This window comes from Triplophysa rosa, linkage group LG16 (genome assembly GCF_024868665.1).
Source record: "Triplophysa rosa linkage group LG16, Trosa_1v2, whole genome shotgun sequence".
Lineage (NCBI taxonomy): Eukaryota > Metazoa > Chordata > Actinopteri > Cypriniformes > Nemacheilidae > Triplophysa > Triplophysa rosa.
This window is the reverse complement of record NC_079905.1, coordinates 865,479-888,382: the sequence shown is the minus strand read 5'-3', so window position 1 is coordinate 888,382 and position 22,904 is coordinate 865,479. Positions and strand designations below refer to the sequence as shown.

Sequence of the window (22,904 nt, the reverse complement as noted above, 5' to 3'; positions counted from 1 at the left end):
TCGACCTTAGTGCCAGTGACGGTTAGCTTTAGGGGTGGAGCTTCATGAGGACCAATAAGCGTTCGTGTGAAGTCACGTGACTAGAGGCGTCGGTCAGAAAGTGTACGTCACAAACGGTCGCTTCTACCCTACACGGTGTTCTCGTCCGTGCTGTTTATTTCGCCCTACACTTGATTTAATGGAGGTGTTAGCTCATGTGTTTATGTGTGAGAGGACCACACGTCCAACTCAAAATAAACGTCTTTTGTGAGCACTTTTACTGTGAGAGTAAACGGAGACAGAATCAGATAATTGTGTTTGTCAGATATAAACTCGACTCCAGGTATTTTAAGAGAGTAAATGGATCTGTGTTGACACTGAACGGAAAATCTGTGTAACCAGCATGAACTAAATGACATCTAATGCTTCAATAATTTCATTTGGTCATAAAGATATTTATATTGCAGTATTAGTAATGGATGATTTGGAATGAATAGCAGAGGTACAACACGCACGAGGACTCAAGACTTTCAGTCTGTTTGAAAAACGTCTCGCGATGTTTAATAGTTCTTGTCATTGTTTAATTCTCATAATTCCGCGGCCGTTGTTTCGAAGAGATGAGCAGGTGTGTCTTAGCATATGTCACGTGGTGCTTACATTTACCAAATTTAAGCACAGTTTAACCATGGTATTTGTAGTAAAACTAATGGTAGGAATGGCAATCAATCTGCCAAAAAAAAACATGCTTAGGCCTACTACATTTCTGTTGTATTATTTATAGGAGTAGAGTTCAGTACGATGTAGGCTTTTTATGATTTAAATCCCTCAAGTCAGTTCACGTGAATGTTTTCTATCAAGGTTTTTATCGAACAGATTTGAGACTGACACTAAATCCACCACAAGAGGGCGATATTTGCTTCGGAATGATTTGCGTAGAACTTCGCACAAAACTCACTGTCTTCAGCAAATTGATGGGAAAATTCTTACGCATTTGTACTGTTTTATGGGTAAGTAAGTAATAAACATCAGTGGCAGTTATTATGTTTTTAAAGTGATTTATTTTCACTATGTAAACATTAAGGGGCGGTTTGCCGAACAGGGATCAAGGCAAATCCTGGACTAAAATTAATGTTAGAGACGTCTAAACTGAAAACAGCTGCACCGACATATCTTAAAACACATCAGTGTCATTGTTTTGTCTCACAATGCACACAAGTAATGTTTGCTTATAAGGCATGTTTGTAAAAACTACTTAAATGTCCTAAATTGACTAAGGTTTAGTCCTGGTTTAAAATAAACCCTGTCCGGGAAACCGCCCCTAAATAAAAGTGAAAGTGAATGTGTAAATGTGTTTAAATAACCAAAATGTCTTTTATTTGGTATATATAGGTAGTATAACCTAACTTGGTCACATCGGAAATGTGCTCATTATTCTGTACAATAAAAAGAGTTGCAATAAATATAAGAACACAAGTTTGTATTGACTTGTATCTGGTGGTGAAATGATATATTCATCATTAATACTGTACGCTGTGATGTTGTCACTATTCTCTATTAGACACATCTGGTGAGAATAGCAGTGATGTGAAACATCTTACACTGACATAATAACACTCTGAAGTTTAGCGTTGAGCACTGCTCCACCCATGAGAGAAACTGCCCAGCTGCTTTTCTCTGAGTCCTGGTGAGCAGTTTATCCTCCTGACATCACCTCCGCATCTTCATCCTCTGAAAAGAGAAAACTCAGGAGTTCTGGCGTTCACCGTCTCAGCGTTTCTCCTCCTCTGTGCAGAGAGAAGCATCTCTCTGAGGCTGAAGATGAAATGAAACATTGTGATCTCCAGTGTATCTGATTTTTGTTTGTTTGTTTGTTTGTTTGTTTGTTTGTTTGTTTAAAATGAACATTCAGGTTGTATGAAAATACAATATGAGGAAAGGTCCTCATGTTTAAACTGCTTTAAGCTGGTCTGTCAGCAGGCAAGTGCATAAAACCCCCTCTGGAAATTGGTTTATAACATCTTTTTATCTTTTCATCAGAGGAATCGGCACAAATTCTGTTTGATTTCATCCCCGTTCCTCACTGTAAACCCTGATAAGCTGATAACTCAAAATAATTCATTTTTCATTATTTCATGTTTCACTTAATAATACTGTCATGAAGGAACAACAGCCAATTACTGTTTACTTCCATTATCCAGTCCAGACAAAGAATGCTGGGAATCGCTCTGACGTCATTGACATTTTTGAGTTAAGTGTATTTTTGCGTCCCTGGAACTCAAAATATTAAACTAGTTCAACACACTTAAAAGTTGTAAGATAAATGAACTTTTTCACATACAGTTTGCTTATTTTTAATGATTATACTGTTGGGGAATACAGTGCTCTCTTCGGTAATGATTCTTTTCCAAACAGTGAGGTGACGAACACGGAGATTTCTAAGCTAACACCAGGTGGACAAAACTTTCATCCCTTCTCGTGTCGAACACATGAACAAAGAAAAAGATTCTTGTAAAATGTTTCAGTAGGTCATTCAGTCATTTCTGTGTCACCGTGAAACAGGTTAATCTTTTGAAAGAGGTCTGAAAGGTTTCTATTCACAGCTAGAGAATAGTACTGGTTTAATACTGGTCAAACTGGTTTCTCTCTTTGCACGTGTGTAAATGTATGATGAATGATGAATGCAATGTGTGTGCGTGCGTGCGTGCGTGTGTGTGCGCGTGCGTGTGTGTGTGTGTGCGCGCGTGCATGTGCTGTTTTATTTTCACTCAGATCCCACACTGAAGATTGATGAATTGAACGACACTGTGAGATGTTGTCGTCCCAGCACTTGTGCAGATGTCGTCATGGAGAGGACAGAGTATTTTGCGAAAGAGGTAAGAGTTATTCACACAATCCGGAGGATTAGCAGAGAATGAAGACATTCTGACACATTGAAATAAACTTGCACTGCCTCACCCATTCACATCTATTGTGATGAAAACGGGAAAAACTGGTCACACTTGACACTGAACCATCAACGAACAAAACAAACTCCAACTGCATCATTTATAACCATGTCTTACAAAATCAGTACCACAAACATATTCTCGTATTATCATAAATAATGACATCACACTCTCAAAAAACGCATGCACCTTGTACATGAGACTACAATGAGAATGTGTCATTAAATGAAATATAGACTTCAAACGATAATAATGAACATTTGTTTCAAAGAACTTCGATTGACGTTCATGTCTGAGTGTGTCTCTTGTTTCGTTGCATTCTCTTTTCACATTTTGAATCCAGAGATTTTCTTCAGGTTCAGTAAAGGCACTTACTGACTTAAACACACTCCGGGGACGATATGTCCAGTTCTTTCTTTTTCTTGGACCGGAACCAAATTCACTTCTTATCCCAGTTAAATCAGAGCATGTGAACAGAACAAATGAGGGTTTTGTTTGGAGATCAATTAACTTGTAAATCACACGGGTGCTGTACTGAGTCACAGAGCTCATCTCAAAAGTCCGACTATCAGTCGAGACATTAATGAGAAATCTGATTTGTGTTATGAGGAAGAGAGGAAGACGTGTGATTGGTGGAGGTTTACGTGTATGGTTCCGGTGAGTGTGAAAGTTGATATAATCTAACACTTCTCATGGAGGAACAATAGTCAAACTCCATCTCTCTCCTGAACTCTCAGCCTCTCTCACTTTATCAACACAATGTGTTCCTGCCACTCGGTGTGTAGTCTGCGCGCGGGCCCAGATCCCAGCGAGAGCACCGGAACCCGCGGGCATGTTTGTGATGACCCGTCTTCCTCTCAGACATTTGTCAGCGCTAAAAGAGTGACGAGTGAAAAACAGCTCGACAATAAAATCAACAAATAACCCTCAGATTTATAGCCGGACATCACGTGACCTGAGAGCGAGAAGAAATGAATTGTGTTGTGTCAAATGTCTCAAATCAAGTTTTCTTTCCAAGCCTTTGAACACAAGAGCTGCTTTAAACACACCGCTGACATATACATAAACAAACGGCTTTCTCATAGAAAAGAACCAGATCACAGATCTCAAATGTTTGTCCTGTAGGCAGCATTGAGATTGAATTGAAGTGAGAAGTTTCTCAAGCTGTACTCCAATCTCCAAGATTCCAAGATTTTCTCGACATGAACTCAAATTGTAAAGCCCTCGGTGTGTTATTGTGTTATTTTTATTTTCTACACTTTTCTTTATTCACAGTGACACACAGTGCAATGAAACTTACTGAACTACAACAACATTTTGTGATATTGCTTTTTTAAAAGCACTCACTTTTTCACATCAGTGGATGGTGGACCTGATCAGGTTTGTTGCAGACTCTGTTTATATTGTTTGATTTGAGAGGTCATGGGCGTCAGAATGGCTTGTGGGAGACATTGATGTGGTGGTCAACCAGACAGGAAGTTTCTCATGAGATTTCACTGGTTGTTATTCTTATGTATAATACCCCACACTTACAGCTGTCAGCTTTCCTTCTCATAAGAATAGTCCAGCACTGACGCTCACAGCACATGGGAAAGGGCAGACATACTCTCTCTCTGTCTCTCTCTCTCTCTCTCTCTCTCTCTCTCTCTCTGTCTCTCTCACTCTCTCTCTCTCTCTCTGTCTCTCTCTCTCTCTCTCACTCTCACTCTCTCTCTCTCACTCTCTCTCTCTCTCTCTCTCTCTCTCTCTCTCTCTCTCTCTCTCTCGCGTAATCTGTGTTTAATAATATATGTGTGTGTGCTGTGCATATTCATTTTGTATTTATAAACACATACACATACTGTACGTGCATATATTTAAGAAAATTATAAAATAACAATTGATAAATGTTTTTATATCATTTTAATTATTGGTAAATCTATCTGTCTGTCTGTCCGGTTCACACGCTGGCAGGTGCAGGTGCAGTTGCCCTTAAACCCGAAGCCACTCCCACATATTCAAATGAGCACCAAATCCGTCTGCGGAAGCGGCTCGCGTCTATCCGTCAGATATTCCCTTTAAAGGCGCATTATAACAGCGGCTGAAGAGTGGAAGCCGAGCGGAGCAGCCCGGTGCAATAACACCAAAACACACCCGCGACAGATAAACATATAAAGCGCATCATTTTCCCGCCAGCAGCGGACTGACGTCAGGGTGAGTGTGTTTACGGTGTTACAGTAATAATGCGACAGCGGCGCGTTTGATGTTTCTCTCATATACAGCGCTGTCGTCGTCATTTACATTCAAACACAGTCGTGTTCGTGTTGTCGTTGCTGTTAAACGCTGAATCGGTTCTCGTCATGCTGTTTGTTGTACATTTGTGCTTCATGAATGTTTAGAGACGCATTATTTTCCATACGGATGTGCAGGCGACACTGAAGCTTTGACAGATGCTGTGTGTCCTTCAGGTGTTATTCTGCAGGTGCAGATGATGCTGACAGAGACTGATGTATGAGAAATAAGCTGTTAGTTTTTTAATCAGTGTGATCAGATGTGGTGATGCCGGAGGACAGACGCCACTAGACTGATGCTGACTCGACGTCCCCTTCAATGTCAGCTTTACATCTCGCGATGACCTTCACAAACACTCTCTGTTGCTTTGAGTTTGTGTATTACAATGATGCATGTAGTTGCATCATGTACCAATGCCATGCTGCGTTTATATAGATGTACAGTAGTATTATAGATCTATCAGGTGATGATGAATACCTGTTGCCTTTGGAGGTTTATTTGAGTATGCAAACACAATATAAAGGTCAGTGGTGAGTTGTGTGTTTAATGAATGTTTGTATGTTGAGTTGCTGTCATTCACAATGCATGTAAACTGATCTCTGCGCTATGCAAGCGCTATGCAAAGCAGAAGTGTGTGTGCGCGCGCGCGCGCGGTTGTCCCAGTGCGTAATGCTTCAGTACAGAACGATTTGTGAGATGTGTGTAAACTCTCTCTGCAGGTTCTCAGCCGGCTGTGCGTCCGTCAGGGTCCTGCAGAGGAGACGTGCTGCTGTTTTATGCAGACGGACTGGATTTTTGTGAACCTTTCAAGGCCTTTTGGTGAGTCACTGTGTTTTTGTGATGAAACTGTGTAGACTCCTTGCCTGTTCGAGCAGTTTTTTTCTACCAATTCTTTGATTTGTGTGTTTAAATGATACAGACGATGTCATCTATTATTGCAGCGAGTGCAGCGTTTATCAAGCACAATCACAAGGATCTCCATTAGATCGGTAAATCAATCATCATTAGATTAGAAACGTCAGTTCCCTTTCTGTCGGTCTCTCGACGTTGTGTCGAACCGACAGAATGGGGTTTGTCTTGAGAACCTATCATCTTCTGAGTATTTAGAAAAGGCCAATGATTTTTCAAAAAAGCAAATTTCCTTTTCTAAAAGAGCAAATTTCTCCAGCGTGGCTTGTCCCGCTGTTCTCATGGGTGCAACACACTCATCGAGGAGGGGGACGGACACAATGCCTGCTTCCAGTACGCTGGGGCAGACGTTGTGGATACGTCCTGCCCGCACTGCGGGCGGTGACGATTCAGACGTTGCGTCACAGGTGGCTGTGTTCCCACGGGACTCAGCCACCACCTCGTTTGCTCCCCGTTCCGTGGCGGCAGGACTACGGCCCTGCCGTCCGCTATGGCAAGCAGCGAGGGTGATATGAGGATTACTGTGAGCGATAATCCGCCAGCCACGGGCTCACGGACCGTTCACACCTCGTCTCGCTCGTCTGACCGTTCCCCAGGAGACGGTCCGCCGTCTTATTCCTCAATCACGTATTCGGACACGATGCGTGATGATGAGATGCCTCTTGCAGCATCGGGGGGTGACGTACTGCCATCCGACTCCGACGATTCCTCGGGCTCCCTCCCTCGGGGGGTCGAGCCCAGGAAGAAGCGGACGTCGAAATGTCAGCCATGCTTTCCCGGGCCGCCGTGAGTGTTGGGTTGCAGTGCCCGCACTGCCTCTCCCGGCGCTCGCGGCTGGCTACATGGCGCCTCGGGTTTGAGCGCGGCTCCAAGCCGCGCCCGCCCCCAGTGCCGTGTTTACCGGAAGTGCATGAGGAACTTTGTAAGACCTGGAACGCCCCTTCCGGCACGTTTCACGTCAAACAAAGTTCTGTCACCCTCTCTTCCCTCGAGGTTGAGACAGCTGGAGGATACGTCGGTGTCCCCCAGGTGGAGTATGCCGCCGCGGTGCACTCGTGCCCGTAGGTGGCGGCCACCTGGGGGGGCTCGACCTAGACTCCCGTCCAAAGCATGTGGTGTCTCGGCATCTCTGGTGTCGAGAGCTTACATTGCGGCGGACCAGGCTGCCTCCTCTCTCCACGCTATGGCTCCTGCCAGGCCAGGGCGTTGAGAGAGCTCCACGAGGGTAAGACCGACCCAGCGCTTATGCAGGAACTCCGCGCCGCCACCGACCTCGCTCTACGGGCGACCAAGGTGACCACGGGGGCCCTGGGTCGGACGATGTCCACACTTGTGGTCCATGAGGAACTCCTCTGGCCGATACTTGCGCAGATGAGTAACGCTGAGAAGGTCCGCTTTCTCGACTTACCCGTCTCGCAAGGGGGGGCTGGTTGGTGTTACTGTGGAGGGTTCTCGACAGTAAAAAGCAGTCCTCCGTGCCGCAACTCGGCCGCCTCGGCCGTCGAGTCCCGTGCACTGTCTGCTTCACAGCAGCCCTGGTCCTCTTCAACGCCCTCCAGTGACCTGGAGGAGACAGCGAAGAGGAGACCATCGCCCCATCAGCAGCCGCGGGCAGCGGCTGTCATGGGATCACCTCAGGGGGATCGAGGCTACCATTGGGCCCGACCCCAGCCACAGAGCTGGTAGGTCGGATAGGGACGGTTCCTGCCCGTCCCTCCATCTGCGGGCCCCCTCCGGGGGGCTAGCGCCCACTTACTCTCAAAAAGGAGAGTTTCCTCTCTCTCTGGGTTACCTCAGCCGCTCTCACCCTCTGCACGACGGTGAACGGCAAACTCGACGTTGCGTCATAGCAAAGCGCAATGTCGAGTATAAACACCAGCCCTCAGCACTCTCAGTCAGACATAAAAAATGAGTGTTTTGACTACTTTAAGCACTTCATGAGGTCTTCGCGAGTTACCGGCTTGCTAAAAATCCCCTCATATGCGCAGGCACACACTGAGCATGTATAACCCCATTGTTTTGGATGTGGGTAAGTTCCGTTTTAAAATATAAATCATAAAAGCTGTCCAATCACGTTGCGACTTTAGGTTCGCTGTTAAAATGCCAGTCTGAACGCTAAGCGAACCGGGACTAAATACATTTTTTTTCTTTTTTGGTCCGGACCAAAAGAACCGAACTAGAAATGTGAACGCACCCTAAAAGTGCCCGCGGCTGCTACGCCCCTGGGCTACATGAGTTAGGGTGTACTCTCGCTGGTCCCGGTTGCTCTCAACTGTGCCCGCTGGCCTGCGCTCACATTGCTCTTTACCATCCACACCCGGGCACGCTTTCATCATTACGATGCGACTGCTTCGAATCAAACGTAAACAAAGCGATCCCTATCAGCACAACGGAATCCATCACGATGTTCAGTTTGGGGCTTATTAGAGGTGTTTAACTTCATGCGCGCACTGCACAGACCGATCTGCTTAAATGATGTCATCGTCATACGAGAGCGATGCGAGAGTAACGAGGTTGGTGCAATATTATAGCTGGAACAACATTGTGTATTGTGACCAATCAGCGTTCAGGACCTCGACCAGGCGTTTTATAAAGCGTGTTATAGCTGTGGCTTTGTGAGAATTGTATATCTCTCTGCTTTAGTTTATAGACGGACATTTGACATTACAATGGATTTAACGGAGTAAACGAATGCAGTATGTTGTTCTTGTCACGGCAGTAGCGCAGGACTGTTGCATAAGATCTTTTTTTAGAGGCCTCTCGCTGGTGCGACCCTCTAAAGCTGCACCGCTTTATCCCTGCGTGCCGGAGTAATATTTAAAGTGGCGCTTAATAACACACGCTAAGAATAGTGCTTGGAGAGAGGTGAGTCCTCTGTAGTGTCCATCGCTCGGAGGAATAAAACACAGAACTTCAGGCGAAGAATCCGATTGATGCTGGTTTGAGCAAACTCTACTGTATGGAGTTATATTGCGGACTATATTAAAAAGGAATTGCAAACTGCATTTGCAAATGCGTTTTCTATTTGTTCGTGTCAAAATTGTGACATAATTCAAACGCAAATGCAAACCGTTTTCATTTGCATTTACGCGAACGTACAATGTCTGCCAAATTTCAAAAGGAAAAGCAAAGTCTATTTGCAAATGAATTACCCGTGTCTTACGAGTTACGACCCTGCCAAATTTAAATCGCAATAGCAATTCCCCATATGCCATTTCACTTCCTCTGGTGTCGCGTATTAAGCCTGCCAAAACTCAAATGAAATCGCAAATCCCTTTGCATTTGCGTTTCCTCCGACTTGTACAGAAACCTGTCAATCAATGGCGGGGGTGGGCTTATTCAATGGGGCGTGTTTGTATCGGGAAGTGACGTCATTCACCGTCGCAGTGGTGTCAGTCAGTCCAACGCTAAGGTGACACTGGTTGTGGCTAAAAGGGTTTCAGCTACAGCTAAAAGCCAAAATAACAATAATGGAACAAATGAGGATCAGATGCAAAGTTTCATATAGAGAAAATCTTTACAATGAATCACAATTGCGGTACTTAACAAGTATAATTTAAAGAAGTTCAACGGGCTCGATAAACAGATGAACACAAACAGTGGTCTGGTGATCTCAATGAGCTACCAATAAAAGTCATATTGAAGCCGTGTGGATTCATCATAATTACATGAATTTCTCAGGTTGGTGCATCAGCTGATGGGCTCATTTACTGCACATGTTGTTGAAAAGGCTGTTCGGAAATTAAATTTTAAATACAGCAACAACTCCATCCAGTAATTTGTAGATGACAGCTACTTCTGTGTCCAGCAAACTCACTAAAACACTGGAGCACAAGTTTGTCTTTGTCTCACTATGTTATGATACACAAATAAAGAGATGTAGAATTCACGTACTTTTGTAATTTATTATTAACTTGTTATACTGTATGCATAATGAACAACAATGATATGCAGGATGCTGTTTATTCATACAAAGTGAACATGTTTTGTTATGGTTTACAACACGTATTAATCATGATGCAAAATACGGTCACAGTGTTGTCAAGAAATGTCATGTCCTCGGAGTAGCTACTGTGAAAACGAATATCATAAACAAACATGTTTAGAGGAATGTTGCAGAAGGTGATGATTATTCATCCTGCACTGAAGTTTCACATGCTAAGTGGTGCCGCTCTGAGCCCAGAGTTCCAGCGCGAGTTATTTCCAAACAAAAAAACTGAAAACTGCACTGTTTTCAACGCCGATTGTGAGTGCAGTTGTAACTTCACTCCTCATGTGTTTAGCTGTATCACATGTATGTATCTACTTAAGTTCCAGTCGACGGTGAAGGATGTCACTTCCCGATACAAACACGCCCCATTGAATAAGCCCACCCCCGCCATTGATTGACAGGTTTCTGTACAAGTCGGAGGAAACGCAAATGCAAAGGGATTTGCGATTTCATTTGAGTTTTGGCAGGCTTAATACGCGACACCAGAGGAAGTGAAATGGCATATGGGGAATTGCTATTGCGATTTAAATTTGGCAGGGTCGTATCTCGTAAGACACAGGTAATTCATTTGCAAATAGTCTTTGCTTTTCCTTTTGAAATTTGGCAGACATTGTACGTTCGTGTAAATGCAAATGCAAACGGTTTGCAATTGCGTTTGAATTGTGTCACAATTTTGACACGAACAAATAGAAAACGCATTTGCAAATGCAGTTTGCAATTCCTTTTTAATATAGTCCGCAATATAATTCCATACTACTGAATATGATGCTTCTCATCTGAAGTCTTTAAATAAAATAAATAAATAAAAATATATAGGCTATAAATATAAAAACCTCTCTCTCTCTCTCGACATGAGTGTGGTCATAAGGTGCTAAGAGAGAAGTTGTAGAGAATCACAAGTTCAGAGCCCGCAGGGACAATCTGCTGCAGCTCGACTCTGTGGACTCGCATTAAACATAAAGTCAACTGGTATCAGTCTCACGGGGAGTTTTAAAAGCGTCTTTGCTGACTCGCTGCTGTTTGTCTGCACTGTAGATCGTCTGTAAGTTTTGAGGTTTTGTTGGTTGGATCAGAATGGCAGTCAACGGCTTTCGCGAGTCATGTGAAAACTGAGGCATGTGAACTCACACAGCAGTGTGTTCTGTTATGTTTTTAAAAATCAATGTGGTATTCATTTTCTGGATATCGACCTCAGTTTGAGACATTGTGAGGTCGAGCGTGTCAGTGTGGAATGGATAGCGTCTCCAGGTGAGTTTATCACCGCTGTCGTCCTGGAGAACATTGGCAGTCATTCAAGAGAAACATTTAGCACAATGCTGAAGCTGTTTGTGTTCGGGGTCCGTCCATCTGTCCGGGGCTGTCATGATTGCTCATGTATGGCTGATGTTGGGTCAGTGCTCCCTACTTCAGTTAACTGATGTTTTCTTAGTGTACACTGTGTCCCAGATGTTTTTTTTAGTTAAAGCAGTAAATGTTGCTTTTACAACTCAACATATTAGTTCTGTTCCAAAAACAAGCGATTTTATTAAAGGGGTCATATGGCGTGAATACGTGTTTTTCTGTGTCTTTGGTGTGTTATAAGTCGCTCATGCATGTATTAGACACTTAAAATTGCAGAAATGAAAGTGTGGGAACAAAAGAGTCATTCTATGTAAAAGTGAATGCTCACCCAGACCTGCCTGAAACGCCTCGTGTAGCCACACCCCCACAAATCTACATCAGTCGGTGGTCTGATTTGACTGAGACCGCCCAAATGTATACACAAGTAAGGTGGGCGTACCTGTCAGTACAATTGAAGAGGAACCTGATGATCCAAATATGGTCAGAGGCGTTACATTTCCCTCACACGCTTGCAGTATTCCACCAATCACTACACACTGTTAACTGGCCAATCACAGCACACCTCACTTTTCAGAGTGATGAGCTTTGTTAAACTTCAGCGCGTTTCAGAGAGGCGGAGCAAAGAGGAGATACAAACATGCACGGTATGTGGAAAATACAGCGTTTTTCAACCTTAAATCATGTATATACACATTACATTACATCTAAAACAAACCATAATATTCGCTTTAGCCGTGTCATATGACCCCTTTAATGCACGAGAGTCACACAAGAGATACAACTCAAAGTGATTTTGACTTTAGCATTTTGCTGATGCTAAAATAGTTTTATTTGATTGAATATCCTACAGATGTATTTCGTTATTGTATTTCATCAATTAGAAATAAATAGACCGTTTCAGCGGCAATTACAAAAACAAACAGAAGACCTCCGCAAAGAATCAATAACTGGTTTTAAATGAATTTAATACCATTAATATACAAATCAGCATTAATATTAATTAAATATGAAATAAATAGTTATATTATATCCAAAAACAGACCTGAAGTTAACTTCGGGCCAGCGCTGATGAAACCGTCTATATATAGAGTAAGTTTGCAAAAAGCAGATACCTCGGTTTTAAAAAACTTTCAAAAATTATGTTTTTTTATGTGCATTCCAATTAATATCAAACAAACTGCAGGGCTGTAATAATGATTTTTAAACTAACACAATAAAACACAATAAAAACATGATTTTTTTCCCAATAAACTCTTCATTTATATTCCTAATATAAATACTGCAGTATACTATAGTATTTACAATAGAAAACTTTAGTCAAATTTCTAGATCCTATAGTGATTTTCAATGTTTTTTCATGTGGGATGTCTTGCCTCTGACTGCCATCTTGATTTTTTTCACTGAGATGTTGCATTCTGGGATGTGATGCTGATGTAGGAATCTTTAAAGATTTAATAAAAGAATCATGTTGCTCCTGACCCTTCAGAAGAGCCTGACATTGAGTTTCTTTCACAGATGTTGGTCTGACCGTCTCATGAGCCGTTTAAAGACCGTAACAATATTAAATATGACACCGATAATCTCATTCTATATCACTCAGTTATATGTGAGCATGTTACGGATCATCATGTGAGATGCTGTGTAATGCATGTGACTCTCATGCTCACGTGATTCCTGTACACACGCCCTGTGACGTGTAAATAACGTGTAAGTGTTTATTATCAGTCATTTAAGTGAGTGGTGCTCTTGATTTATATAAGTGTGATGTCACACAACGCATCATGACTACATCTCTACACTTACGATTTGAGTTAATGATGTCGTTGAAGATTATGGTTATGTAAAGCATTATGACTGCAGTGTTTATTAAAGTCAGAAACGCACACCTGAAGAGTTCTTGAAGCATTACTGTATGGACGCTGTCACTTGCGTAACACTCAGCGTGTGTCAGGACTCCTGCGGACCGACACGCTTGCATAACCTGCTGCACGACAAACACTGATGTAAATAAACATCCATTAAGAGTTAAATCATCTGAAGAATAATCCGGTGTTATAGAAGAAGGTTTTTGGTGCCTCGAACATTTCAGTCAACGTTTCTTTAGGAACCCTTCCTTTTTAACTATTTATAGATGTTAAAGGTTCTCTATGGAACCATAGAGCCAAACGTGTGCCAAATTTGTGTGAAGGTTACAGTAGATTTAAGGGTGGCCCATTGAAAAAATCATTAGCCTGATGTGAGAACAATGAAAGTCTGTGAGATGTCCTCATCATTAATACAGTGAAACAAACCTGTGTGCGTGTGTGTCTGCGCATGCGTGTCTGCACGTGCGTGTGTGTGTATGTGTGTGTGTGCGTGTGTGTGTGTGCGCGTGTGTGTGTGGGAAGGGTAAACCCTACGGTATGGGGACAAAATGTCCCCACAAAGATGGCAATATCCAAAACCCTTGTCCTGTGTGTGCGTGCGTGCGTGCGTGTGTGTGTGTTTGCCTGCGGATGTGAGAATATTTAACGCACGAATGGCTGTTATAACTGCAGAAAAGCTGGTGTGTATTAAGGAAGCTTTGTGTTCACTAAATATCCAGAAAGAGCTTTTTTCTGCACAATAGACTTGAGTTGACTATTAAACCCACAATATTAGATCTCTTCTGAAATCTGCTGAGCTACATAGGCAACATTTTTAGTCATCATAGACGTGCTTCTGATGTAAAGACTGACTCAAAAGAGAGACGGCACCATTATCACACTTTAGATAAACTATACGCCAGAGGATCCAGAATGCATTTCAACAAATTCTTTTAAAATAATCTAATGAAAATTCTGTCATCATTTACTCATGCTTAGTATAATGCAATGTAAGTCACTTTGGATAAAAGCGTCTGCCAAATGCATCAATGTAAATGTATTCACCCTCTTGTCATTTCAAGCCTGTGTGAGTTTCTTTCTTCTCCAGAACACAAAAGAAGATATTTGGAAAAATGTTGGTAAATAAAAATGTTGGTGGTTTTTTGTTACCAACATTTTCCAAAAGATCATCTTATGTGTTTTGCCGAAAAAAGAAAATTACCAAACAGGTTTAAAATGACAACAGGGTGAGTAAATGATGACAGAATTTTTGTTTTGTAGGTGAACTATTCCTGTAGTGTAGTGTTTTTGATAAATCGAGTACCACATCAACATCACACCGTTGTGGTTGTGTGTGTTCTGTCAGACAGTGTTTGTGTAGTCCTGTATGAAGGTGTATGTGTGTCACTCAGACAGGTTTCAGACGTTTGGCCTGTGTTTGACCGAGGCACAACCCGGCGGTCCATTCCTCTCCAAAGGTCTCAAATCTCAAGACCGGAATTTTCCATGAAGGTTGGTCTGCTGTGGGCGGAGCTGTACGGGGTATTTCTGTAAGTCTTAGTGTGGGAGTTTATAATTCAAGAGCGCTGCTGTTGTCGTTGAAATCAAGGGCGTTTGCTCAAGGTTTAGTGTTGTTGTCCCGAACAAATGTCTCATGTGTGTTCACTTATTTGTGTCCAGCATAACATACTCCCATACCTGTCATCTTTTCTGAAATACTTCACAAAACACACTAACATTCACCCAGAGTCCACTCTGGAAGAGATATCCCACAATGCAATGTGTTTGACTCGCTCTTGTATTTCTAGTGTGTTCGGCCTGCAAAAGTAAAAACTGACGAAAAACCGAACACTGAATTGAACACGCACAGTACGGCTGTTAGTGTCGCATACTTCTTGGCGTACTTAAAATCAAACTAGTTGGCACTCTATGTTGTTCAGTGCACTAATATTCTGTTCCAAACTTAGCCTGTGATTGGATCGTGTTACTGAGCTCACTACCCAGAATGCATCTGTTAAGAGAAGGTCAACACCGTCAACAAGAGTTTGTGATTTATGAGCGTGTCGCGTTTCTGACGGCACCTCGTCTCTGTGCTCGTGCTTTGTTTTTATACTAATGTGTACTTTGTCTTGTGCTTTGTCAGCAACCCGATCGCTGTTGCCAGGCAACATGTTTTTACAGATTTGATGCTGAGCCACGAAATTTCATTTTTTGGACACGGTTAGAGAAGACGACGGGGCTTGTTAATGTTGAGGATTGTCCACACTGGGTCAGGCCCAACATCAACACCTGCTGACCCGTGTGACAGACGTCTGTGATGTCATCAAAACTTCTGACATCAACCAACAACAATGTCCATGTCACCTCTACAGCTGCGTGTCATTAGGCCACGCCCTTAGTGTTAACCAATCACAAATGAGTGAGTGTCAGAGGTGGGAGGGGCTGCTGATGATGTAATGAAATGTTTTGATTTATCTGTGGCTCCGAGTTGAGTGTTTTCCGATGGAGCAGGTAGACGGCGGTCATGATGGACGTGATGAGGTTGATGATGGTCTTTATATAGAGCCGTAAGCTTACCAGGAAAATTGACTCGGATTGTTGCGTTGTGTTTGATCCGCTGCCTAAAGCTGACACCAAACACCAGAGCGGGACTTTCTGAAGGACATGGTTGAAAACAACATCAGTTGCTATAGGTATTCATGCAGATGCATGTTTTGATTCTGTGTTTTATAGACAGCATTTGTGCCATACGACTTCAAATAATTTCAAACAAGCAAAAACTTGATATGATTAGTTTTACCTCAGGATTTATAGGTGTGAATCACTTCTTCTCTGTGAGAGGTTATGTCACACTGTGTTATGCAATATTTTCAGATATTTTTGGAATGTGAGCTCAGAAAAAAATGTGCATAGGGCCTGATTCATGAGAACAAGACAAAAATGAGCAAATCGATTTTGTGTACGTTATTAAAAAAAAAAAAAACGATTCTTAGGACTTGGAAGTCTTCAACTGCATTGAACTGAAAGTTAGAATTTATGGTAAAAACAGGTCAAAAGATTTTGTTTTGTGGTAAATGACATTATGCCCCGTGTGCTGACACAGCCGTGTGTCTTAACTTCTGTATTTTTAGCTTCTGATGTCAAGTGAGATCTCAGCTGATATTTTTTATGTTTATTGTGGCTGACACACACAGATGTGAGAGGCGTTGCAGTTCGGTCATCATATTCATCTTCATGACTCATTCACTGGGGATTAAAACTCATTTAACTACATTCTTTAGGTTTGACGCAGGGTTTTAACTGCATGTGCAGAGAAGCGCTGATGCAGCATTAAACAAGACCCTGTAAATCCTGCCTGCGTGTGTGTGCGTCTGCGCTGGCTCTGCAGGGTTATGAGTCATAAGACCAGTTTGTTACAGAAGCTGATCGAGCTCTCCAGACTGCTGATGTCAGAGAAGCTTGCGGGAAAGTGTGCGTGTGTGTTTCACCAGCTGGTTATGCAGTAGCCGGGGGGAAAAGAGAGTGTTTATGGTGAAGATTTGTCATCCTCATGCAGACGTGCACGTGGCTCCTCCTCCCGCGCTGCACCACTGCAGTCACTGCGTCTCATTTGTTTACATTCCTGAGAGTCTCGTGCACTGCTGCAGCATCACATCCAGTTTAGGTTGAGATCTGCATATAAGTCACCGTTGCCATAGAAATGAGATTCATTGACCGCCAGTTTTTATTTGCCAATCAAATTGGCCCGAGATGCTCGTGGACGTCGCAGAGTTATATAAGAGTTTTCTGCTCGTTTGAATATTTAGTCAAATAAGGGAAAAAAATGGAATATATTTTTTGACTACCACATGTACTATATTCACGTTAGTACGCTTTGCCTGCGCTCAAGATTCACATCATTCAAGCGAAATGCCTTCAGAGCAGAATGTATGATGCTTTCATTCATCCTTCAGTGATCGAATGTGATTGGTTGAGGCTGTGTGTGATGTCACAGAGAGGCAGATGGAGATGTTTTAGAGAGGTGTCTTGTCTCCGGGGAACACACGCTTTCGGCTGTGACCTCATGACTCTATCACACGTGTGTTATTATTAGATCACGCCAGAGAACAGACGAGAGCAGATATTTCACTTGGAACTATGAACAGAATGACAGAAAGTTTGATTTCTGTGTGAATAATAGAATTCATGTGTCATCATCGTCATTATAAATGACTCTCAATGCACATTGCTGCAGGACTGTTAAGGGTTTTTGCACAGTAGCTCGATGGTCTGATCTGAGCATTGTGTTCTGGAGGTGTCGTTTTCTATTTTTCTAATATAAACAATAATAATAATATAGCAATGCTGTGTGTTTCAGGAGCACTGGATCATGTCAGTATCTGGACGCAGGGTTCTTTATCATCCTGGCCCATCTCAAAGCTGTTATGATTTACATGTTTGTGGAAGATTGTCAATTAGCATGCATGTTTGTTTAATATGTTTTGATAATATGTCTGATCTGAGTTATGCAATACAAGTGGCATGAACATATAATTAGTTCAATATTTCTCTTTGGTACGTTAGGATTGATGCGTCTCTGAAATGAGACTTGTTGGAAATTTGATTCTCAGTATCTCTAGATTAATTGTAATCGGAGCATCACCAGTAATCGTGCCGACCTGATCTCCGTTTGTGCCTCGTGAGCCTTGTTAAGTGACCCAAATGAGGTTCTGTGCCGGGATGCTGATCTGTTTCCCGCGGGATCAGGGTGTAGATGTAGGTCATTTAAACAGGATACCTCCACTGCAGTCAGCTGAACTCATGAAACATATCCACTGTCAATTACCTCACCAGTGCTCTGTTTCACCATCTGTGTGTTTAACCAACTGACAAAATACCAAATATAGACGTGACAATATGATTTTGAGACAGTATGAGTAGAATTATCCATGCAGAAGTCCACAGTGATATGTGACATCAAGTGATTTGTAGGTCAACACAGAAAGTGAATCAGGACGTCTGATGTCCTACGGGCTGGGCGATATATATCGCGATTCACACTCATTATATGTATCTAAATCGATTCTGTGTTTTATGCACAGCTCTTACGTGAGCTACGGCTCTTTGATCAGTAGGAAGTACTGCTCGATCTAAAATCACTTCGAGATTGAGTCGTTAATAACGTGCCTTTGAAAAAGCAACACTCGTCAAACATCATCCTTATAAATCAACTTTATTATCATGAAAAGACCTGAAAACGTTTGAAGAACAGCGATAGAATAAGGCCATTGGCATTTCCTGGAACCGGATCGTTCTTCTTCTGTGTCCCATTTTAGTCTCTGCGCGAGAGCGCCCTCTGGCTTTCGGATGTTGCAGCATTTAACCATAATTCGTTGAGGAAACTGAGCGTAAAGGTCAGTTTATGGTTCTGCGTAGGGCCTACGTACGTAGACGACGCCGTCGTGAACATTTATGGTTCTGCGTTGAGAGTATGCGTCATACTGCAATTACACCGCCGAAACGCTAGTTGGCTCTTTGTGTTTTCATGGGTTTGCTCTTCTTCGCCGATGTTTTGTGTGTGTGTATACTAGTGTTTGCAAACGACAATGGAAGCTGATCGCATCTTAATGGAGTTGGAGCTGATCGAAGTAGAAAAACAGTTACTTTTAATTAAATTACTTAAACAAAAAGCTAGAAACACTTTATAGTCCGCCGAAGAGGAGTCATACAGATGCGTGTATTTCCGAACCTCTTCAATAAGACGCTCAGTAACTTGGTCGATGTCGATGCTCACCATGTTGTTCTTTTGTGGACTCTGAACTTGCCGGAAGAAGACACCAGAGAAGAAGATGCCGGAAATGCGTAGAAGGAAGTACGATGCTGCCAAACCGACCAATCACAGCGCTTGCGGTCCGCGTAGGGTCCGCGTTGAGTTGACGCGTTGTTACATTTTTGGAGAGATGCGCGTCAGGCTACGGCGTAGGGTACGCACAGGGTACGCGGCTCTGCGTAGGCTACGCCGTAGATTATGGCGTAGGTCCTACGCAGAACCATAAACTGACCTTAAGAATCGCACGATATATCGCACACTGCTGGTTTATTTCTGAGATCGAGAGAGAAGGTGGGAATTGTTTTTCATTTATGCTACAAATAAAAAAATGCAGTATAGACTGGTTCATCGGACGCGCGCGCCGGGACTGCAGTTAACTTCCGGTCTTTGTTTGGCTTTGGCTAGTGTCTAATTATATAACTATTTATATTTAATTTAATTTATATTATTATTTATTATTGTATAATAATTTTATTATATAAACGATTTGTTGAATTTTGTTGTATGTTGTATGTATTTTTTTAAATAAACAATTTGTTCAAAGGGTCCTGTAGTTCGGTCGCATTTAAAGGCGCAGTTCTTGAAAATCAGCGGCCACTAGCGTTGTATTATAGTTTTGCAACAAATCTCCCTTTCGAAGTACGATGGTGGCCGCAACAGTAAAAAAAGATATCGTCTACTGAGACAGCGGATAGCAGTGATACAAGCAACGATGTTTCTTTACAAAGGTAAGGCAATATATTAACGTAATTAATCACTTAACATGTATTCTATTGCGAAAGTTACTGTTACAATTCTATAATTAGATATATTTCTTGCGTGCTATCTAGTACACGCTGAGAGTAGTGAAGTAACTAAAGGTAGCTAATCGTAAATAGCAACGCTGTTCAAAGCGTTTGATCTGACAGCGACATAGGCAGTTAGGTGTAAGTTAGTAGACGTTTGTCTCCCCCTTTGTAAAGTCAGGAACAACCGGAGTACGTACCGCAGGGACGGAAAAACATCATTATTCAGAGGTTATATGGCCATTGGTATAAAATGCTAACGTTACCGTTTCAACAAAACAGTTGTTTGGTAAACATTGAAAATGTTGAATTATCTCACCAGTCTAGCAGAAAACAGGCAACTTCGGCATCGCCTTGAAAACATTTGTCTTTCAACAGTGCCTTCCATCTGGTAATAGATACACCGATGTTTATCCTGGATTTCTGCCGCCGTTTGTCTCTAATTCGTCTGGCAGCATCACGTTTGCGCTTCTTTGACGACGGAGATTCACGCTCTGTCGGCGCTTGTGCACAATACGCATGGTCCTCCATTTTATCAAAACTTCTAAGACAGAACAATCAGTTGCTTCAGCTAGACGACGACTCCTCCTCCTCCTCTCCGTACTACGACTTACTACTTTGTGCGTCTTCAACTCAGTGATGAACTCAGTTTTCAACTCAGTGATAAAAACACACACGAAGACCAACATATACGAAACGTGCTCTGTAGAGCTGTTTGTCCGTTAGAGCTTACTGTACAAAACATGGCTGCGCAACATAACAAATCCCATGTAGATAGGCCCACTCCCTATGTAGATACAACTGGTTTATTCTAAGGTAATACAAACATAACTTTTCATTACGTAAGGTTTTTATACACATCTAAAGACACAGTTTTGTATGTTATATTGCATTTCTGTTAATAGATCATACGAAACATCCCACACTGTACCTTTAAAGAAACTGTGTGGTACACTGAGATCTAGCGGTTGACCTTGGTATTGCAGTCTAAATTCAAAATATTGGAGAGACAAGTAACGCTTCCTCTCTGCTTCTTTTGCTTGTTATCAGAAATAATCTACAGGCACTCTATTGTTTGTGAATGTGTATGAGAAGTTAAAGGCAGTCCACGAAAACGCGCGCGTGTGCAGTAACGTTTGTTTATGTTAATTGTCACTTTAAAACCGTCTATATTGCAGTAATGGGCAATGCCATGTAAATCCAGCGGTATCACATTATTAACAGAATTATTTACATTTTTATAATGCACGTGATCGGAAATAGTTTTTTATCCAGGCTACAAAAGTTTAAACTCAACAATAAAAGTGCAGTAATGCGATATATTGCAGTAATGAGCATGCACTGTAAATCTTACAGAATTGCAATATTTTCAGAATTATTTCAGGTTTTTTTGTAATGCAGATTTTCATCAACTGGTGGTGTTGAATGAGAAAGATCATGAACGTGAATGAAACAGATATTACATTAAAGGAACTAAAGCAAAATAAAAGTACAAACTCTTGACACAAATGAAGACATTACTGTTACTGTAGTGAAATAGAGGTGAAATATTTGACATTTTAATCTGGACTAAAATATCAGCCCAAAATATTGGTTGAAAATGTTCTTCACAGTTGTGTTCTTTTGTATTTGATTCTGTTTGAATCAGTTCTTTACTTCATACAGGACTATACATTTATATTTATTTTACTGTGATTTGTTTGTTTAAATACTCAAGGTCATGATGGTAGCGCGGTAAAAGGGCCAGAAATGATTGTGATCTGAAAACTGATATGTGACATTGCTTCAGAGCAGACCTCTGATGCTCCTGTGGGGATGTTTGGACCGGTCGGTCAGTCTTCAGCAGGTCACACAGGTCTCTCTCTGTCAGGATCATGAGTCTGAGAGATCGATGTTTGTCATGTTTGAAATGATTGAACAGGGTCATGGACAGCATGTGAAGTTAAACACTGTTTAGGGGTTGCAGTATCTGTTCTGTTGGCACTACAGCTGGAAATAAACATCAGCTGCAGATATAACAAAATTAACCTTGAACTTTAAGACGAGTCTTAACACCTCTCTCTCTCTCTCTCTCTCTGTTTATGCGTGTCGTGTGGATGACGTTCACGTGAAAGCAGATATACGTATATTTATCTTTTAACAGACCTGAACATATCGTCTGTGGCATTTAGTCTGTTCAGGAGTTTGCGGGTCAGTTGGTCAACAAAGAGCTTTACCCAAAACTTACAGAGCACAAGAGTTAAAACAAAAATCCATCCTGTAATTACACTTGTTAGTAGGGCTGTCAAATGATTATTCACGATTAATCGTGTGCAAAATAATAATATATGTGTGTAGTACTGTGTAAAATAATGATGTATATAAACATACATACATGCATGTAGAATTTTAAGATAAATTAATGATTTATATAATATATACAGGTGCTGGTCATATAATTAGAATATCATCAAAAAGTTGATTTATTTCACTAATTCCATTCAAAAAGTGAAACTTGTATATTATATTCATTCATTACACACAGACTGATATACTTCAAATGTTTATTTCTTTTAATTTGATGATTATAACTGACAACTAATGAAAATCCCAAATAGAAAATTAGAATATTACTTAAGACCAATACAAAGAACGGATTTTTAGAAATCTTGGCCAACTGAAAAGTATGAAGATGAAAAGTATGAGCATGTACAGCACTCAATACTTAGTTGGGGCTCCTTTTGCCTGAATTACTGCAGCAATGCGGCGTGGCATGGAGTGGATCAGTCTGTGGCACTGCTCAGGTGTTATGAGAGCCCAGGTTGCTCTGATAGTGGCCTTCAGCTCTTCTGCATTGTTGCATGAGTGCTCTAAAACTTCCTGGTATACGGCTGCGTTGACCTTGGACCTCAGAAAACACAGTGGACCAACACCAGCAGATGACATGGCTCCCCAAACCATCACTGACTGTGGAAACTTTACACTGGACCTCAAGCAACGTGGATTCTGTGCCTCTCCTCTCTTCCTCCAGACTCTGGGACCCTGATTTCC

The 22,904-nt window shown here is 41.9% G+C and overlaps 1 protein-coding gene across 2 annotated transcripts in view; it reads left to right on the top strand.

Moving 5' to 3' along the window:
- Positions 1 to 4,938: 4,938 nt before the first annotated feature.
- Positions 4,939 to 22,904, top strand: part of LOC130566648 (solute carrier family 45 member 4) — a 37,077-nt gene continuing 19,111 nt past the window's right edge. Inside the window, exons 1-2 of one of the 2 annotated variants that reach the window (XM_057354272.1) lie at positions 4,939 to 5,117; positions 5,915 to 6,014. The gene's annotated coding sequence lies outside the window, so the exon portion shown is untranslated. Of the gene's footprint in view, positions 5,118 to 5,914; positions 6,015 to 15,768; positions 15,974 to 22,904 lie in introns of those variants that run through there. The other variant, XM_057354273.1, reaches the window with a different exon arrangement.